Here is a 20923-nt window from a genome sequence, read left to right as displayed (position 1 = left end):
TAGTAATTCCAAACCAGTTGTGATGTTTTTTCAGAACAAGGTCCAAAAATATTCTTTTAAAATGTGAAGGAACCACAGTGAGATGGGTAGGAGAACATGAAGTCAGTTGCTGGTCCTCAGAATATTAAACTGGAAGAACTGCTCTGGACTGAACTGTTCAAGTCTTGCATTTGATGCAACTGGCCCTGTGCACCAATGCCTCTCCTTCCCACACAGCAGCATATCCATATCATGCTTACATGGCAGGAACCCCTGAGGACTGTGCAGCACCTACAGCTGATTTGGGAATGAGAACCAGCTGGACCAGATAGGTTCCCAGTAGAAAAAAAAGTGCTACTGCTCAGAGCATGAAAACACCTCTAAGAGCAGGCTGAGATACTGATGACGATTTTGCCTGTCCATGCTGGGACCATTTTGCTGCACCCCCACACTTTTTTAAACTTAGGATTGATATTTGGGACAAACAAATTTGATCAGGCAGTCAGTAGAAACCGTATCAATCCAGACACCGCCAGAGTCAAGAGCAATACTGGCAGCTCCAGCTGCCTGTTAAACATTTTCCTGCCCTCCTACAAGGACAGCTTTTAGAAATACGAGATTCATTTGCATTTTACCACTAACTTGTGATGAAGGGATATTTTTAACTTAGTGACTCAGTACAGCATGTACACCTCTCTACTACGATCCTTTATCAGCAGAAATAGTCTTACTATTCTCAATAATGCTCAATATAGCTCAACAATGTTTATATGATTTTTTTTTCTTTCCTGAGTCCTAGAATTCATGCTGCAACTCCTCAGCCAGAACTGTAAGAGATCAGTAATGGCTGGAAGAAAGGAAACCTTCTGCAATCTCAAAATGAGGCCACAATAACAGACAAAAAAGAGTAAGAATTGCTGTTTTCCCCCAAGCTTGCTTCCAATTGCAATCTGTCTCTCTATATACATATACAAGGCTTACTGGCCCAAACATCACATTCTCTAAACAGGCAACAAAAGCTTTTGTACAGAAGGACAAATGACCAGAATTTGGGGAGTTTTGATAGCTAAAATACCCACGCTAACAAAAGACTGGAAAGGAGAACTTAGGAAAAGCATTTGAACTTCAAGGTTCTTCAAACAATTAACACTGTCTTGGTGAAAAATCCAAATTCGAAGTAAAAATTATGAGTTTCATTAGATATATCCAAAATACATGATTCTATAGTGAATGCACACGCTGCAACATGAACTGCTTCTGTCACTGCACATACCCGATGGCACCCCTCCTGGTCCAGCTGCAGGTGGTGGAGGTCTCCTACGGTTGCACCCACCACCCAGCAGGGAGGTCTGACAGCTGACACAGGACCCCTATGTGCAGGCAACAGAAGCACTCTCTCTCATAGCCGTGGAACCGTTACAACTTCCAGGAAAGGCGAGAAGAAACATGCTGAATAAGAAGTCTGCTAAGAATATGATCTCACATAAATCCCTAAGAAGAGAGAAGAGCCCTGCTGTTTACATTTTTCAATCCAACTTGGAAAACGCAAAGGAGATGAAAGGATTTCCCTTACTGCATTGTCACCTCAGCTGGGGATTCACAGCACACTGGTTTCCCCAGCAATGATTGTATTCGACAGACACCGTGCGAGCCCTGGCCCACAGGTCACCACAGGACACGGTTCCAGCTCTCCAGTCCCACAGTTTTCTGAGGGAGGAGGAGCCACAGCACAGAGCAACATGAAATCTGTTTTGCTGAGTCTCCTAAGGATCAGGGGAGTTTTTCTACATCAATAGGATATCCATCTACTTAGCAGCGTTGTAGAAAGACAGCTCACCACTGGACTGACTGAGCCGCCCATTAAAGCCCACGACTCAGCCATGGGCATGAGGTTACCCAGTCCCACCAGCCATCATGCAGGCAGACTGCCACCATGGCCAGGATCTTAGCAGTTCTGTGGAGGGCTCCAACCTGCAACACAGTATTTTACATGGGAAACATGAAGAACAGCTCTCCTGAAGATTAAAGATAAAAAAATAAAAAAATTGGACTTTTCCTGATGCAATGACAGTGCAACAGTGAGTATATTGACCTTGAACTTGTGCTTATAAGTAAGAACACAGGGAGGTCCAAGATGGATTAACATTATCTGCTCTTTTGTCCCTAAAGGTATCCACAGTAAAGCACCACCTCCCTCTGCTGAGGAAGGGACAGGTCCTGTGGCACTTGAAAGCTAACAGATTGCCACCACTGGAGATATCATGGCAAAGGTCTCAAACAGAAGGGTAGTGGTGGGCTGGGAGACTGAAGAGCAGCAAAGCATATCAACAAGACATGACTCAGAGTCCTAGTCAAACACATCTGATTTAAGGGAAGCCTCCAGCTGACACAAAAACTGATAAAGATCTCCATGAGGTATGAAGAAAAAGAGAGGATGGCAAATTTCAGTGGCTTTTGATGATACCTTCAAAAGGAAGTTGCATGGATGAAGCACAGAACAGTGAGTAGATGCCACTGTGTGCGACTCCGAAATCAATGATATTTTTGAATATTTTTTGTACCCAAAAAAGTACTTACCCCCACTCACTCAAACCTCTGACTTGAGGAGAAGCAGCAAAAGATTTTTGCTGAATCAAATGAAGCTCCATAGTTTTGTTCTGCATTAAACCATGTTCTTAGAGGTATTTCTCCGGTGCAAACTGCAACAATTAAAGAAGTCCAGAACTTTGCTATTACCATCCTAGGTGTGCAAAATCCATACTGACAGTATTGGGTGCAAAGGCAGCAAAGATAAGGCAAGAGCAGAGCCATGTCTGAGGCAGGCAAAGGTGAAGCTGCATTGGTTATAGGATTCAATGGCTCAGAAGGAAGCAATTATCAGTGATGCTGCTGGGCAAGAAGAGTGTGAATCTTCCATGGAAAAGTGCAGTCTCTTAGTTTTGGTGCAGGCAGCCCATTTGGTGTCATAACACTTTCAAGCTACTCAGCTTTCCTTAGACCCTCAAAAGCATCCTTTAACCATGCCGGACTTTGTGATGGCAACTATTTCCAGACCACTTTCCCCAAAACTTCTCTAGATACTGAGGCTCGCCATCGTTGCTGGTTTTCTCCCACATAACTGAGTACTAAACTATTATTTTTAATCACCACAATTTATAGCAGTGCTACCTGAGTAAATATATCTCGACGTTTTCCAATGTTGCCTACCTTTACTTGGCCAGACAGACTTCAAGCATCTTCTACATTTGTTCTAGATTTCCAGAAATCTGGCAGTCCTACTAGGTCATTCCTACTGCTCACATATGGTAGTTCCATCTGGACTGCCATATGAGCAGAAAATCTAGATACATTCATAGCAACGTGTGCTGCCATTATATTGCACAGATGCAGCTAGTCTGATGCTTTCAGGAAGTGTCATTGGGGTCAGTCACTGTATGACTACACTGTAGACCAAACAGATCCTGGAAGCAATAGACAGGCCTCCTGTGCATGAACTATACAGCTGATCTGAGACAAATGCATCTCAAATGCCCTCTGCTCCTGCAAACCAACTTACTGTCCATGTTCTATACAGCAAAAGATTTTTTTTTTCCTATGGACCACACACATAGGCCTTGATTTAGAAGAGGCAATTTAGCCAAGCAGTTAGACTAACATTCTGCCACTAAGCCTACAAGGAGTATCTGCTAACGATCTGCATCAGGCAGTGGGTACAGGTAAACATATATGAGAAACAGAAAAAAATTCCAAAGCTGTAACCATTCAGCTCTAGCCTAAGAGAGATGGAGAATCTTCTCAATACATTCAGATGAGGTATATGGAACTACTGGAAAAACAAGACGATTCTCCTAATGAGATGCACCACAAAACCATCCTAAAGAGACTCAGGTAATGTTGTCATCTCTTCCATCAAGGGGAACAGGGTGTTCTGAACTCCAAACACTCCTGGGAAGCTAAAAAAGCTCAAGAAGGCAGTTTAGAAATGCTGTGCTCAGGAAGTCTTTGAGCTGAAGCCATCAGCCTTGGCATGGGGGGATGGAGGGGGGAGCACTTCCCCTACAGCCTGCTTTTGGAGACTTGCAGGCCAGAGCAGCGATACACGCAATAGCAGCTATACAGGCCAATGGTTTCCATGAATTGCTTGTGTTGCTGAAAGGCTCTGGAAGCGACCTTTGGCTTCCCTCAGAGACAGGAAGTGTGTTGGTGGTATCTCTTGAAGGCTCAGAGAAAGATTCTGCAAGGAAATAATGACAGGTTTGGCCAGAGCTATACAGCATCTGCACAGAAACTTCACAGTGCCATTAAACAGACCTTAAGAGATCTAAGCACAGAGTGCTGAATGCAAGGTCCATGGATGGTCAGTGCTGAGGAAAAGAAGCCAGTCTCATTTCAGTGGTGCCCAGTGACGGGACAATAGGCAATGGTTCTCTTGGAACATCAGGAAACACTTTTCTACTGTGAGGACGACTGAGCACTGGTACACATTCCCCAGAGAGGTTGTGGAGTCTCCAGCCTTGGAAATATTCAAGAACCATCTGAGTATGGTCCTGGGCAAGCAGTTCTGGGTGACCCAGCTTGCGCACAGAGGTTGAATCGGATCCACAGGTTCCTTTCAACTTCGGTGAAATGAGTACCTCAGACACAGGAGAGAGGGGAGACATAAATAAGTACATTTCTCAACTGCCTTGTTCACATGGAGTCATGATGGATGGTGCTGTGCAGAGAAAGTAGCACAGGTTAAAGAGGATAGGCCAGTCCTTCTGCGAAAGAGCTACTCATAGTCTGCCCTCTGGTCCAGCCAGTGCTAAAGGATGCTCTCAAGGGACTGGGCAGCATGTAGAGTACGGTCCTTACCATCAGAATTAGAATTGCCTCTGACAGACCTCCTGAGAGCTATCAGAAAAGTGGGCCCATGTGAACCTAATGAGGTTCAACAAGTCCAAGTGCAAGGTGCTGCACCTGGGTCAGGGCAACCTCAGACACGGGTGCAGACTGGGAGAAGAACGCATTGAGAGCAGCCCTGCAGAGATGCACTTGGGGGTTCTGGTAGATGAGAAGCTCGACATGAGCCGGCAGTGTGTGCCTGCAGCCCAGAAGGCCAACTGCATCCTGGGCTGCATCAACAGAGGAGTGGCCAGCAGGTCGAGGGAGGGGATTGTCCCCATCTGCTCTGCCCTCGTGAGACCCCACTTGGAGTCCTGCATCCAGGTCTGATGCCCCCAGCACAAGAAGGATGTGGGGCTGTTAGAGCAGGTCCAGAGGAGGACCACAAGGATGATAAGAGAGCTGGAGCACCTCTCCTGTGAAAAAAAACTGAGAGCGCTGGGGATGTTCAGCCTGGACAAGAGAAGGCTCTGGGGAGACCTCACTGAGGGTTTTCAGTACTTAAAGGGGGCTTATAAAAAGATAGAGAACAACTTCTTGCTAAGGCAGCCAACAAAAGGACAAGAGGGAATTATTTTAAACTAAAAAAGTGGACATTTAGATTAGAGGTTAGGAGGAAGTTCTTCACTCAGAAGGTGGTGAGGCACTGGAACAGGTTGCCCAGAGAAGCTGTGGATGCCCCATCCTTGGAGATGTTCAAGACCAGGCTGGATGAGGCCCTGGGCAACCTGATCTAGTGGGTGGCATCCCTGCCTATGGCAGGTGGGTTGGAACTAGATGATCCTTAAGGTCCCTTCCAACCCAAGCCATTCTATGATTCTATGAAATTCAGGGCTTCCCGTGCAAAGCTGAGACATCAGTGTAACATCTGTAAATGGAACGTGACTGCTGCAGGTCAGGGAAGATTTCAAGTCAGCAGCATCATCTGGATAATCGAAGCTGAGATGGCATCTGACTCAGAATTAGATCAGTCTCACACTGAAGACTGGAGGAGGAGTGGGAGGGAACCAAGCCAGAAACCTGATCAATTTCTGTAAGACAAACTTCAAATGAAAAGCGAGAGAAAACAAATTAAATAAAATGAGGATAAGAAGAAACCCTTGAGAGAGCAAGTAAATTAAAAATAAAAATAGAAGTTCATCAGATAAATGAAACCTGTTCCTTGGTAAGCAGCCTGCCTTGTACCTGGAGCAGCACACAGGCACATACCTCTAGGTGCCCACAGAGGCAGCACACAGGAGAGGAGGATGTGTGTCCCATGCACAGTGGCAAGCCTGAGGTACACATTCATTTGGCATATACACTCAAACTTTGAGCACTGTCATGCTTGGCCGCTCAAAAAGCAACTTTCAGCCTATTACATGATGACAGAAAATCAATCATGCTCAGCTGGTCTTCTCCTGGTCTGCAATCTTATACTCCAGCAATGGGAAGCTTAGAGTTCAACTCTTTATGATTGACAAGAGAAGCTGAATAGGGCAGTGACCTACATTTTAAATCTGTCACAAAGAAGAAAAATCACAGGTCCATCAAAGTCCTTGGTCCACCAAAGATGCAGATGATACAATTGTAGGCAGCAATGTAGAAAAGGCTAGAAGGCAGGTATTTAGTAGGAACAGGGGAATGCATTCTTCCCAAATGGCAGAGCATACAGAATGGAAATTTACTAACTAAAAGGAAGGAAGATTGCCGATAGCATTTCCTAAGCATAATTAACAATTAAATAGACAAGTCTTGATAAGTTTCAGAAAGTCTTGAAAAACTAGTAATGGAACTTTTCATGCCCATTAAAATACTGGGTCTTGGAAAATTAGAGAAATTCCGGGGAACAGGAGGATCACCAGTGCTCTCAAATATTTATAATAATCAAAAACATTGACCTCAGCAACCAGAGAATGAGCTGCTTGGCATCAGTCACATGGATGTGAGACAAAATGAACATTCCCTCGCTGCCTGGTGGCTGCCAGCCCCCTGCAGACAGCCTGCTGAAGAGGCATCATGAAGCTCAGCCGGCATGCTCAGCCTCCCAGCCATGCTCCCCTGGCATCGTGGCTGGCGCAATGCTGGCTGCCGGTCAGTGTGAACCACCACCTGAACTGGCTGCTCATGCTGAAGGGACTGCTCTGCATGTGACAGCTTCATCTGAGCACACCAAACTATCAGCCCTTCTGAAATATGAAAAAGTTTTATGTTAACAATGTAAGGGCTGAAGTCTCAATTACAGAGTAGGAATTGATAGAAAAAGAGTATGCTCTCTCATTTCATTGAAAAGAAAAGCAATTTCAACTTTCTCAAAAATGAACTCAGTTTTCCTCCCTTACCTGTTTTCCTCTTTATTTTCCTTCCTGTTTCTCATTCTGCTAAGAAGCCAGAACTCACCTTCATATTTTCAGTAATGGTGCCTCACACCTTTTCCCTTCTCTTTGCTTTACAGTTGCGTTTTTTGCCCGTATCTGGGTTTATATTTGTATTGTTTCCATTCACTACTGCACCTTTTTCTCATCTGATCGGTTTTCTTGCTATTCAAAACATTTTCAGAAATGTAACAATATTTTAGAAATTACATAGCACAAGAAACATTAACTACACTCACAACATCTACTTTGTTTTCTAAAATCTTCAGAGACCATGTACAGTACATTAAGAATACTGATGTGTATTTAGCATTTAGAATGCTTTTCTAAATTATTTTTGCCTGCATACCTTACGCCAGTTTAGACACTAGACTTTAATTAGATTTTATTCTTCCTTTACTGATAATTTCCTTATTTATTTTTTTTAAACTTGTTAAAAGAAAAAGGCATAATACATAAATTGACAAATAAATACACTGATTGACAAGTTTATGAGTCTGGCTGACAAGCAACTATGTCTGAAGTGAGAAGGATGAAATTCAGGTCTAGCACAAAGTGTTACACTTGGAACAGAGAAATAAAATGCATAAATACGAGGCAGAGAATAACTGGCTAGGCATCATAAACAAAAAACAATGTGTGGTAGCATCAGTAACCCCAAACTAAACACAAGCCAAGAAAATGGTGATATTGTGTAGACAAATTTAATTATTTGTATTACAGTACAGTATTACAAGTTGGCAAGGACCCATCTGGACTGATACGTTCAGTTTTGGGACACAGGTCTTTAAGAACGAGGTAAACAAATTGAAAGCAGAAAGTTGGAAAGGAGATTTGGAAAAAACGAAGGCTGAGGAAAGATGGAAAGAACTGGGCTTGTTCATCTTAAGTCTTTGGAAAAAAAAAAAGTATTAAAAAAAAAAGGCTGGTGATCAATTATCCTACCAATCTGCTTTTGGAAGGCCAAAAAAAAATACACTTACCTTTCAAAAAAAATTAAAAACTTAGAACAAATTTCTGATTTTCTCAGCAGAGATAAGCACTGACAAAAACTACTTTGACTGGATGCAGAGTTTCCTTGGCTGATAGTTGTGAAGCAGATTTGACAAACATTTCCAGGAATGATTGCCTACTGCGGGTAGCTAGAAAATGTGGCATCTGGATTTCCACTCAAGACATTCATGCCCAAGAACGTATGATATAGCAAATTTATCTTTTTCCGTGACAGTATATTCAGATTGGATCCAGGATATATTGATTATATATAACAAATAATATGTATATAACTTAACTTGCTAAAAATGCATTTGTTGATGTAGAAATGTTGTCAAGGATGGCATTACTCAGTGGCTTTGCTCAGGTTCTTCACCCCAACCTACCCTATGTCAGTAATGACCACCTGGCCAAAGGTATTGATTCTGAGGGTAAAACTGAAGACACACAGTCTGGTGGGATAAGAGACAGGTCATGGCTACAGCAGAATTTGAGCCAAAATCTGATGTTTGCCTGAGAGCAGCCAGCCTAAGCAACACAAAGGGGAAAAAAAAAAAACAAAAAAAAAACTTCTGCATAAACTGTCAGGATAAAATTGTACAGCCAAAAAGAATAACTGAATGTATCAACTAGATATACACATGAGTTTAGTCAAGAGGTCTCTATGTCACAGTAACAGGACCCGTGTGTGCTAACATACTGGGATGCTCCTAGTGGCCACGGTAAAGAACATGGGGACAGAGAGGAAGATCTTGATGTACACAAAAGTGATCCAGTAGCTATAAAAGCCTTTAAGATGCGTATGTGAAGGAAATAAAGTTATTCTGTTTATCAGTGGAGACATAATCCCTGTGCACAGGTACTACAACATGGGGAAGAAGCTCAAGTACAAGGCTTTCCAGTTTCTGTAACACACAGAAAAGCTAATAATGGGAGGATTAAATTAGGCAGAGTGGCACTGAGGTAAGACAACTTCTAGCAGCAAGGGTAATTAAACTGCTTTTGAAGAAAAGTGGCAGACCCCACTACACTGCAATTCTCATGCAGCAGACTGTATGTGAGCAAGTAGCACAGATGTGGTGGTCCCCGTCAGCCGTATAACCCACTCTCAGGGGTGGGGGAGGACAGGTCTGCCTGCACTGCCTGGTGGCATTTCCAGCCCTGAATCAAGACCAAGCCTGCACTCCAGCAGGGTAATTAATTTTTATTTTCAGGAGGAAGGGGTTATTTTATCCTTAACTCCCAATAGGCCTAAAGAGACATGATGATTAAAAAAAAAAAAAAAAGAGAGAAGGCATCCACACACAAGCGAGGCATGTTATCTCCTTGGCTTATCAGAAAAGCAGAGAACTGCAGAGACAAAATCTCCTCTGTGCCTGAAGAAACAAGGAAGGTGGTAGGAACAGATGATGAGCACTCCAAAAGGTGTTGAAACCTGCTTGGCTTCACAGGCAAAATGAGGAGATGCCAGCCTCACATGTTGAAAACATTACCAATACCAATCTGAAAGGAACAGTTAGACACTATAGTCACTAATTATTTATTTTTGCTGCAAACCATGCTTCTTAAATCCATATTATGAGGAAGTTTTTAATTTTGAGTATTAGAAAGGTTAGTAGAAGCTGGGTTACTATGCTATCTGATCATTGAACAAAGATCCTATAAGCATATAATATATTTCTCAAAGGTCAGAAACTGTAATCAATTATAACGTTAACTTTTAACAAACATACTTTTAAAAGTACAAAAAATACATTTTCCCACTCAAATAGATAGCAAATGCAGTAAGGATGAGGAAGATGTGTTACATTTTTAATACATAACAGGTTGAATAACCACTCCAGTGTGAACTACCAACTGGAACTCCACACCTCCATAAATTATTTTAATTTCTACTAGAGTAGAGCTAGAGAGCAAAATCAGTAGGCTCTGCACACACTTACAAAAACCCACAACCCTTACAACCCAAACATTTGACAGGAGAGAACAGATGGAGGAGAACAAGGTTACTGTTGTAGTGAGGACAAGAAAAATATGGAGCTTATTAATAAAAATAATGGTATAGACATTTTCACATCAGCTAAAAAATTTTGGCATTAGTTAGTACTAACTCTTTAAAGCATGTTAAATAGCAGATGATGTTTGTGTATTTTACACATGTTGAGGAACAATGGCAGCTAGCTTGCAAGAGTTTACAGCTAAGCTAGCTAAAGTGTAAAATAACTATCTTTGTCATTTCCTTCCAAGTATACTTAACACTGACACTTGTAATCTACATAAGTAGAATTAGATGTATTATTTTCTATAACATCACAAGATATGATGTCATTAATTAGTTATAAATCTAAACACTGTCAGCTAAAATTTAAGTTAAATTAGAAAAACCATTGTTAAGTGAAGACATTCTTTAACAAAATCACTCCATTTGAGAAAATTCTGTTGCCTGGGCAACATGACTGCAAATTGCAGAGTTCAGACCATGATGTCTATTTTAAAGCAACAAAATACAAATCTTTGAAGAAAATACATCTAACAACCTGTTTGTATTGTACTAAAAGCTTATGCAAATGGTATGTTAAGTTAACATCAAAATGCAAAACTTTAAGGATTTAAGGTGAACCGTTCAAAGTGCTACCAGGTTATTAGGCCCAATTATGTGTGTGACAGATGCAAAAGATTGAGAAAGGTCAAGGTATGAAATGAGATATAGCAACCAAAGTGTGCAAAGAATACACAGGACACAGGAAAACATAATAATGCATTCTGCAAGAGTGGATCAAGTGCACCAGCAAATCGTCAGGGGAGGAAAGCGTTAGTATGATGAATGCCAGAGGGTTAACTGGCTTTTTGCTTTAGCTTTTTACTTTGCAATTGGTTGTGATCATTCAGCAAATATCACCAAATCAGCAAATCGGTTTGGCCCGATAAAACTGTCACATGGTATTTGGGGCATTATTTGCCTTTGTGTCTGTTTTTGCAATCTGTCTATGAATTGCCTTTACTTTTCTACAAATCACCAGAGATCTGCAGACCATGTGTGAGTCACACTGCCAAAAATCTGCTGGGAGAAATCTCCAGAGTTAGTGGTTTACTCCAATCATCTCTGAAGGTTCTCAGATGCCTGAAAAGGAGGGATGCTACGACTAGATTTAAAATATGCAGCACAAGAAAGAGAGAAACAGCACTAGAGAACAGGCAGCTTAATTTTATTGTCCAGAACAATGCTGGTTGAGCAGACAATTTGTAAACAGAAGAACAACAGCATTAATTTGCAAAGAGCATACCCAATTTAAGGAATCCAAGATACTTCTATGACAGGGTAGCATGCCAGGCTTTGTGAAGAGCAAAGAAACTGAAGATCCCATATAGCTGTCTTCAGCAAAAATTTTGACAGTCTTATGTGACATTCTCAGAAACTACAGAAATTAAGTCTAGGTGAAACTCCTGCTAAGTGGATGAAAAACTGATCAGAAAACTAATTCATGACTTACTGACAGTCTAAAAACACACTGAATGGTTTTCACAGGACCCTACCCCAGGTTCAGCAGTATTTAATTTTTTCATTAGCAACCTGGATGATAGAGTACAGAGCCTGCTTATTAAATTCCTAAATGAGATGAACCTGGAAGGAGGTGCAAACTGATTAGAGGATTAGAATGAAAATGATTGTTGGGAACTCAAGAAATGTATGAGGAAAAAAAATAGGATTTTACTCAATAGAGAAAACTATAATCTAGATTTATGTTCAAGGATTATAGAAGATGGGGCTAGACTCTTCCCCAAGGTGCACAGAGAAAGAACAAGAGGCAACCGGCACAAGTTGCACCAGGGGAAATTTTGTTAGGGCACAATTAAAAGACTCTTCACTAGGAGAATGGCTAAGTACTAGAACAAGTCCCAGAGAGGTGGGAGTGCTCCAGCCGTGGGAACTTTCCCAGACTTAGTGGGAAAGGCCCTGACTAACCTCGCCAGCTCTGGGGCTGGCCCTCCTCTGAGCGGTAGAGCTGGACTAGAGATGTCCCAAGGTCTGCTCAACTTGAATCGCTTGGGTGAGTCTGTAATACCAGGCATGGACACATGCCACAATGCAGCAGGCAGCAGTCCTGCTGTAGAAGATCTGAGGATTGCACGATAACAAGCTCAACATGAGTCAACAAAGTCACATTGTGGCAGGAAAAGGGAAAATTGCTAATTTACAATTAGCAGCCTCACCTCTAACGTGTGATGTAATCTCTCTGTGCTGTGCAGAACAAGTAGAGCGTCAGCTGGTGTAAGCTACTTTGGGGAACTGAATTAAATAAAAGATAAGGGGAGAATCCACAGTAAATCAACAGTAATGATCAGATTATGCTTTCAAGGTCTCTGCAGGAAAACCTGCATGTTCTGGGACACTTAGTCCACAGAACAGAAGATGAGGTGGGGAAGGGGTGATGAGGCCATAAAAGCAGAAAGAAGGCAGCTGCAGCAAGGACAAAAATAATCTGTTTTTCATAACCAAGGAAAAGTGAAGGGCTTAAAATTCAATAAGAAAGATTCAGGTTAGATGTCAGAAAAAGCCTTCTGACAGCAGAGACAACTAAGCACAGAGACTGTGTTAGGAAGCTGCAGTCAATATCCAGCATAGGAGGGTCTCAGAAGCAGGTCACACAAACATCAGTCATAAAACATTCAGACAGTGCTGATCCTGTGCATGGGAAGAACAGCACACAAAATGGTCTCAAGTTTCTTCTCAGTCTTATCTGCATATGGCCTGCTCAATAGGTGGTTGACACTGAATGAGGGAAGCACAGGAAACATCTAACCTTAACTTCAGGAGGTTTTCAGTGTGGTCTCCAATAGCATTTTTATTGCAAAACAGGACTAGGTCTTTTTTGGGTACATGTATGATGAGGTAGGCGGACATCTGGCAGGACCACCAGTCTCAAAGAGTGACAGTCAGCAATACAAAGCCCATCTGATGGTCATTCCTCAGGGATGGCCATGGCAGCTGGCACCATGTGGTACCTTCATTAACAGCCATGACGATGAAAGGGAAACCACTGTCAGCCAGTTTAGAAGCAGTCAACAGGCAACAAGAGCCAGGCTGTTCCTCAGAGGGGCCTCCAACAGCTGTAGGAATGGCCACAAGGACTGGCAGAGACAAGCACCAAGCCCTGACTATGGCCTCCAGCAACCCTGTGGGATGGAATGGGACACAACCAGATGGGGTGACTGGATAGCAAATGGCTTTGCAGGAAAGCCCAAGGGACCCCAGGGGCCTTCAGACCCAGTGCTGGCAGCACTCTCGGGCAGTGAAGGCTGAGCTCATCCTGGGTGGCGATGGCTGATGGCAGTCAGCAGGTGTGGGCAGGGATGGCTCCCCTCCACTCAGCACTGGTGAGACCCATCAAGATACTGGGGCCAGACTGGGCTCACCAGCCCAGACCCCCTCACAGTCAGGGATATCCTTAGTACCCTTGGATGAATCCCATCTAGCTCCATAGACTTATGAATGTCCAAATAACATAACAGGTCACTTACAGTTTTCTGCTGGATTGTACGAGTTTCATCTCACTCCCTGCCACCATCTTCCAATCAGGGGGCTGGGTACAGTGAGAACAATTGGCCTTACGAATAAAGACTGAGGCAAAAAAGGCACTAAGTATGTCAGCCTTTTCCTCATCTTTCATCACTTTGTTTCCCCTCACATCCAATAAAGGATGAATGTTCTCCTTAGTCCTCCTTGTGTTGTTAATATATTTATAGAATGTACTCATTGTCTTTTCCCGTAATTGCCAAATTGAGTTCCTATTGGGCTTTGGCCCTCCTAATTTTCTCCCTGCACAACTTCACACCAGCACTGAAGTCCTCCTGAGTTCCCTGCCCCTTCTTCCAGAATTCTTCCAAAAGAATTCATACATTCCTTTTCTTCCTGATTTCCTGGAGAAGCTCTCTGTTTAGCCACGCTGGTCTTATGATAGTTATCATACTATTCATTTTACATGTGAAATTATCACAGCTACATTATCCCCAGAGAGCTAGGGAAGAAATCCAGTCATGATGCAGAGATATACATCCTGCTCTGCAGTTTGAGGGATGAGTCACACACTAAACCCCACAGGACCTGTTGAGCACCTCACCACTGATACCATGGTCAGCCCCATCAATTGCTCAGACCCAAAGACTGCCTCTTACTGAGGGAATCCCACACTAAGGTGTTTGCCCACGTCACAAAGTCTAGGTGAGTGGTACCTCACCCCATTACAAGTGGAAGAGATGAAGCCACTCACTCGTTCCGTGCTGGACGCATCCACGAGCCTGGTCACCTCCTGACGTGCCCACACCACCATGCCTAGATGGGTACCTTGGCTGCCTACCAAATGAGGCATGCAAGAAACTGCTGCCAACCCCCATGCTGCTGCCCAGCACATCCCCTGCCCTACATCAGGCCATCATGAACCAGACAATGCTGAGCAACACCTCTGCTCTGCAGGGGGGGCGATCTTTGCACATGTACCCTCGATTCAGGCAACAATTTCTTGTCTTCAATGTCAAGCCAAACATTTTTCTGAAACACTGACAGCGGAGTTAAGAGTTATCTAAAACCTCTGGCTTGTGCTTGAGCTTCATGGTCAAGATCAGTCTTGCCAGCTGAGAAGCACTGACGTTAGCACAAGTGATTGAGAATACCATAGCCAAAGAAGCTCTCTACAACAACAAAGCCTGTACTAGTCATAACGAGAAATTGTGTTTACCTATAGCATAACTACCTAACCCCAAAAAACTCTTATTTACTCAGCATATGATAATCCTGTATATGGAAAAGTTCAACCATGAGTATCTTGAGGACAAAGAAATTTGTACAAAACTGACGTTTACTGATCATTAAGAAACTTGTCTGCACTTCTAAAACTTACATTAGAAGTGTTTGGGATAAGCTAACACAAGCAATCCCATAGCTCCATTGGAATACAAGATTGACAGGAAAGAAACCAGGATCTATGTTTAAAGATGTTTAGTTTCAGCTTGATACCAAGGTCACCTGCTCACATTCATACTGAGCTGAAGGTTTGCTTATGCAAGACTATTATGATTATCTTTTTCAAATAATATCACTGAATTAGTATCCATTGATAATTAAAACCTTCAATGCTGAGTTCACTTTTTGATAGCTTCTCATAGCCATCTTTATTGGCTGTAAAAGCTACATTGGTACAAGTTCATACATTTATAATAATTTTCTAGTATCCAAAGCAGAGTGGAAATCACACAGACAAATGGATACAGCACATAACCAAGCTGTGTTTTATAGGCAACTTTTCTTATTTTGATATCATAAGCAGCACTCGGGCACAACAGCACTGGCGTGTCTGATGGGCCCTAAGGGCCTCAGTTTGGGCATCAGAAACATTCCTGAGGAGACAATGGAAAAATCACCTTGCCCAAACAAAAGGTTTTGTGGCAAACACAGATGAGAAGCCTCCACCAGAAAAGACAAGTCACAGATCCAGTAAGGTATCTTCCATTACTGCTGGGAAAGGAGTATTGTAAAAATACATGCAGAAAGATGACTTACCAGTGACAACACGTGCATGTAAACACAGACATCAACTGGAAATAACCCAATACTGACAGCTGGATTCATTTTCCTTTGAACTACCATGGGAGCCCAAGCTCATTTCCATCGCCCCTCTCCTTCTGAGCCTGAAAACGAAAGCTACAGCATGCCCGTTGCCATTCCAGATCCTCCTCATAGGAAGTCAGTGCCTCAGAGGACTCAAATAAGCAGGTACACAATAAGCTAGCATGTGAACAAGATTGCTTGATGAACTGCAGCTTATCACCAAGCCTACATGTACATTTGCGCTATGGATGACACTGAGGCAACTGCATACCTGCTGTAGAGAGCTCCTGAGGTCCTTCATTCGTGCACTAGCTGCAAACCGCTCCACCAACACAACTTCAGCTCTGAGGTGGTGCAGCAATCCAGTACACCTGGAGAAGGCAAGGGCCAAGCTCCAGGTGTCCAGACCAGAAATATCTGGAGTTGAGAAATTAAACAAGTGATTCTGAAATGACTCAGCCACTGAAAACACATCAGCCAGAAACATACAGGGGCAGTGTAAGTAACTTCCAAAATGCTCTCCATATAATAAAAAAGAGCTATCTTGACATTGAGAACACAAAACACAGACTCCATGTTAGAGATATGAGATTTGGGAAAGAAAACTGGGAAATTAGCAGTATTAAGATAAAACTTGGATGCTCCTTAAAAGGAAACTGCTGGCATCTCCAACAGGTCACTGAAAAATACAGTGCAAGGTTAAGTCATCTATAACAACATGAACTTCTACTTTTCAAGCAGGTGTAAGGGCAACTGGAAAAGCTACTTTTATTAAATGAAGGGTTAAAAAATAACCCAGAGTTTTAAAGTAAAAGCCTGCTGGTTTGTGACCTCTGACTTAATCCCACCAGAGTACTGAGCTCCTGAGAAAGAAAATACTTAAGTGAGCCCTTGAGACATCTGAAAGCCACGGAGGAAAAGGAAAGCATGACCGATGCACTGGCAGTGACAAGCCAGGTGATAAGAAACCACAGAACTTAACAGAGCTAAGGCAGGGTTTTACCCCATCTCACACCAACCACTCAGAAGAGCTGTGACTGATGAACCCATGGGAAAAAGAGACACAGGCATGGGTAGCAGAAACTAAGTGGTTTGTATGGCTACTGAGCGGAAGCAGTTTAGGATTCTCCTGCTGTTTACACGGAAATCTCTATATGGAAGAGATAGGGTTCCTCTGTTGACAGCAGCTCTCCAACCTGACACTACATGGTAGACTGCTGAGAGACAGAAGTGGCACAGTTGGCCCAGCCTCTGATACAGAGGTAGCAAAATCAGCAGGTATCTTAGAGGACACAGGGACATAAGACAGATGGGCTCTTCCCATGTCTCATCTCTGTCTGTAATAATGAGGACATTACAGTATGGATGCATGGACAGCTAGATGGGGAAAAAAATGCTGGTTGGATGGTTCAGGTCAAAGTGATTGTGAATGGGTCTTTCTCTACCTGACAGCCACAGACAGGTGGAACACCACAGAGGTCATCAGGTTTGCAGGTACCTCCAGGCTGGTGATGATCAATATATTCAAGGGCAAAGCTGCAATCGAGAGGGACCTGAACAGGCTGGAGGAATAAGCCAGGAGGACCCCCAGAAAATTCAGAATGGACAGATGCAAAGTCATGTATCTGGGAAGGAAGCAGCCTTGGCAATGACAGGCTGAGGAGCAGTTCAGCAGAAAAGGCCCTAGAGAAAACAAGCTGGATGAGAGCCATAGGGACAATGACTTTTACAAGAGTAGAGGGTGTCTTCTTCCATCATACACACTTGTTAACGTATACTCCAACAATCAAACTGTCACCTGGACATCAAACCTCGTGAGACAGGAAGGCTGTTTCACATAGCTCATTGACAGCATCAGATGTGGATCGTCAATAAAACTTCATCAACAGGAGGATTTCTGATGGTCCCAGAAAGTCTCATCCAGCATCCTACTGGAAATAGCCCAGGCAGTGCCAAATCAAGGTTAGGGGAGACTATCTACATATAATATGCTCACCTGAGAATCAACAACTGTTCTGATAAAGTTCAGCTTGCAAAGGTAAACGGTTTCATTTCCAAGTCAAGTCATGTAATCTGCATACTCAAAAAGGGACACAGCTGTTCCCAGAATTTGGAAGGTCATCTCTTTCGGAATCACTCTGTCAACTGACATTAAGGGAAAAAAAAAAAAAAAAAAAAGACAAGCCCAAAACACTGCAAATGAACAGTAGCTAACACTTCATACTTCAATTAAAAAAAAAAAAAAAAAAAAGAAACTGTAGACAGGCTGACCTGGAAGACTTGGAGCTATCAACAGTCCCATGCTTGAGCTAAAATGGGGCTTTTGGGCCCACAGGCAGGGTGGGGGCCCCAGGTGAGGCTGGTCAAGGACATTAAGAACTATGAGTGCCCTCAGGGCCCTGACAATACAGCCCTGCAATGGAAGTGGTTATCTTCCTTGACACAATGTTAACCTCCAGACAAGGCAGATTCATGAAAACTGTCCCTGAACAGGGCCAAGAAAAAGAGACAGAAATAAGAAATGGATCATTCAGCTGTTGGCAACTATTCAGCACCCAAGCATCTGATGCTGTATGATCCCAACACAATAATATCCTATCAGAAGCAAGAAAAGACAGAAAAGGGAGTCTAGAGGACAAAGGGGCATGTGGCATCCACAGAGCTCCTTCCTAGTCCTTTCACAGAACAGAAAGGCTGGAGCAGGCTTAGGACAGATAGCATGAAATCTTTGACTGCTCTATTCAAAGAGCCCAGCTTGCAGAGCTGTTGTGTCCAAACAGGATCGGTTTCCTTCCACCTCACATGCATTGTGACCACAGGGATGAGGGATCTGCAACAGGAGAGGCAGAAGGGAGCAATGCAGGAATGACCCCACATGAAGCTTCTGCATGAGAGCCCTACAGCCATGCTGACTGTTCATTGTTTTGTCCAAACCATGTCCCATAGCATCTAACCCTGTTGGGGGAAAGGGAGATGTCCTCCTCCTCCCCCAGCAGGGTCAGACTGACCACTCAGCAACCATTCACTGTGTTTGCACAACCGTCTACTTGTATGGCTGTCTACACATTACAATCATCTGCTGGATGTCTTTCTGTTGTTTAAATATGATGGTGGGTTCACCACATCCCAACTGCAACTGTCAGTCTTCACAGTTCTGGCTTGAGTGTTTGGCCTTCCCATTGCAGGCCCCTGACCCACAGTGTGCTCCATTGGCCAATGCCCCAAGTCCAGTCAGTGAGCACCTGAAGACACATGGGAGGTTTGCTCTTTGTGAGACAACTAGTGCTTTAGTAGCACTTTGTTTCTGATTCCCCACCAGCAACACTGTTAAAATAGCTGGAAGGAAAAAAAAATTACATTATTTTTGTCCAGTGTATTTTGAGTATGCAGTATCCTACCTGAAAAATGATTTATCCAACCTTTAGTGAGAAAAACCTATTTGGATGATGCTAGGGAGCTTTGGAAAGGACTACCTCTCCATACAGGACTCTCATACAATTTATGGAAGTCAAGCCAGCTAAGAACAATGGAAGACAGATGTAGGCATAAACCCTGGCTCGATAAAACAGTAAGTTGAAGATTTCCAGAAGCTGAAAAGGTACTATGGGAAAACTCTTACCCTAAACCTACCCTGCTTTGGCAGTCCTCTCTGAAGCCTGCCACTAGCCACAAAGAGTTGATAATGCTCCCAGCACTCCTGCCCCACCATACAGACCACATGCTGCAGTCCACAAGTGCTCCATCAGACCATTCTGCAGCTGGAAGAACTCAACACACAACACAGTGAGATGTGGCATTACCTCCCTAGGTAAGGAACATGCTGATTTGCCTCATGGAAGATAACCAAAGAGATTACAACTTTTAAACCCTCTAAATTACTCAGTGTTATCTGAGTGAGTCATCTCAGGCCACTGACACCACGCTATCTGATTAACAGTAACAATCAAATTAGCACAAGGTATATGCAGTAAACTGACTAAATAGCCATGTAGAAGCAGAGGCATTTACACAAGCTCCCAGCAGCCACAGAACTGCTCTGGCTAGTGCACTCTCCTTTGTACAGGCTTGGCTTTCCTCTGCTGTGCTGAAAATCAGACACAGAGAGGTAGCACCTCTTTACCATGGCTACACAAAGACAAAGCATGAGAAAGTGCCAGACTTTGTAGCATGTAGTAACTTAATAACATGCTGAAATCTTGAGCAAGCAATCTAAGCAAGGAGTCAGAGCGCTTCTGTTTGAAAGCTGGGAGCTGATGGGAGCACATAACACTAATATCAAATGTTAGTTTGGATCAGGTTATACTTGTCAATAAAAAACTGTTCAGATTACCAAGCATGATTTTAATTCTCTGGATCAGAAACTTCCAATTGGTCAAACTACTTCAAAAAAGAAGACAAACACTGCTTATCCCTTCTTAGAACTCACTGGGACTCTGCATGACATGAGCAAAATCAGAACAGAAGCCATTTGTTCTCTCCACCATCTGCTACACAACCCCATTTCCTTCAAATGCCCAATGCAAAAAGGTTGCCCTTTCTCCATCTCTTGATTCCAAAAGTACAGCCCATTCAACAAGGAGGCAACAGTTTCCTGGAAAAAGTACTTCCCTGGAAATGAATATTTTCACATGACATCTAAGAGCAGTCAGATGGGAAAAACCTCAGTTCCCAGAGGAAAACTCCCTGGAAAGCAACAGTTTGAGCACAGCAGATCTTCCTGCCTCCATCCACACAAACTCTTTCATGACCCATCTCCCGAGGTGGGAGATTGGGTGGAACATGCAGAAGAAGGTCTGAGTTAAGGTGGATTCATGGAGAAAAGGCTCCCATAGGATGGGGTCCTCACCAAGGGCTGAGCTCACACACCCTTCAGCATTCGCTGCTGTTAACAAGGCACAGTGCTCACTGTAATTCAGAGCAAAGCTGTCTGTGGTGGCACTCTACTTGTGTACGTGAGCACCCCTCCGGAGCCAGTCCCCTTGTGCTCTCTGGGCCACTGTGGAGGGGAGGACAAGCCTTCCCTTCTCTGCAGACAACTGCAGTTCATCACACAAATGACACTCACAGCTTCACCGGGTGTGACGAGACAACAACCACTTACTAGGTGAAT

At 43.3% G+C, this 20923-nt stretch overlaps 1 protein-coding gene across 1 annotated transcript in view; it reads right to left on the bottom strand.

Annotated features, from left to right (window-relative positions):
• SHANK3 (SH3 and multiple ankyrin repeat domains 3) overlaps nucleotides 1–20923 on the bottom strand; it is a 353875-nt gene that overhangs the window by 260320 nt on the left and 72632 nt on the right. The gene's annotated exons all lie outside the window — the stretch shown is intronic.

The sequence above is a fragment of the Cygnus atratus genome, chromosome 1 (assembly GCF_013377495.2).
Source record: "Cygnus atratus isolate AKBS03 ecotype Queensland, Australia chromosome 1, CAtr_DNAZoo_HiC_assembly, whole genome shotgun sequence".
Taxonomy (NCBI): Eukaryota; Metazoa; Chordata; class Aves; order Anseriformes; family Anatidae; genus Cygnus; species Cygnus atratus.
The sequence above is the reverse complement of the archived record's forward strand: the minus strand, read 5'-3'. Positions and strand labels throughout refer to the sequence as shown.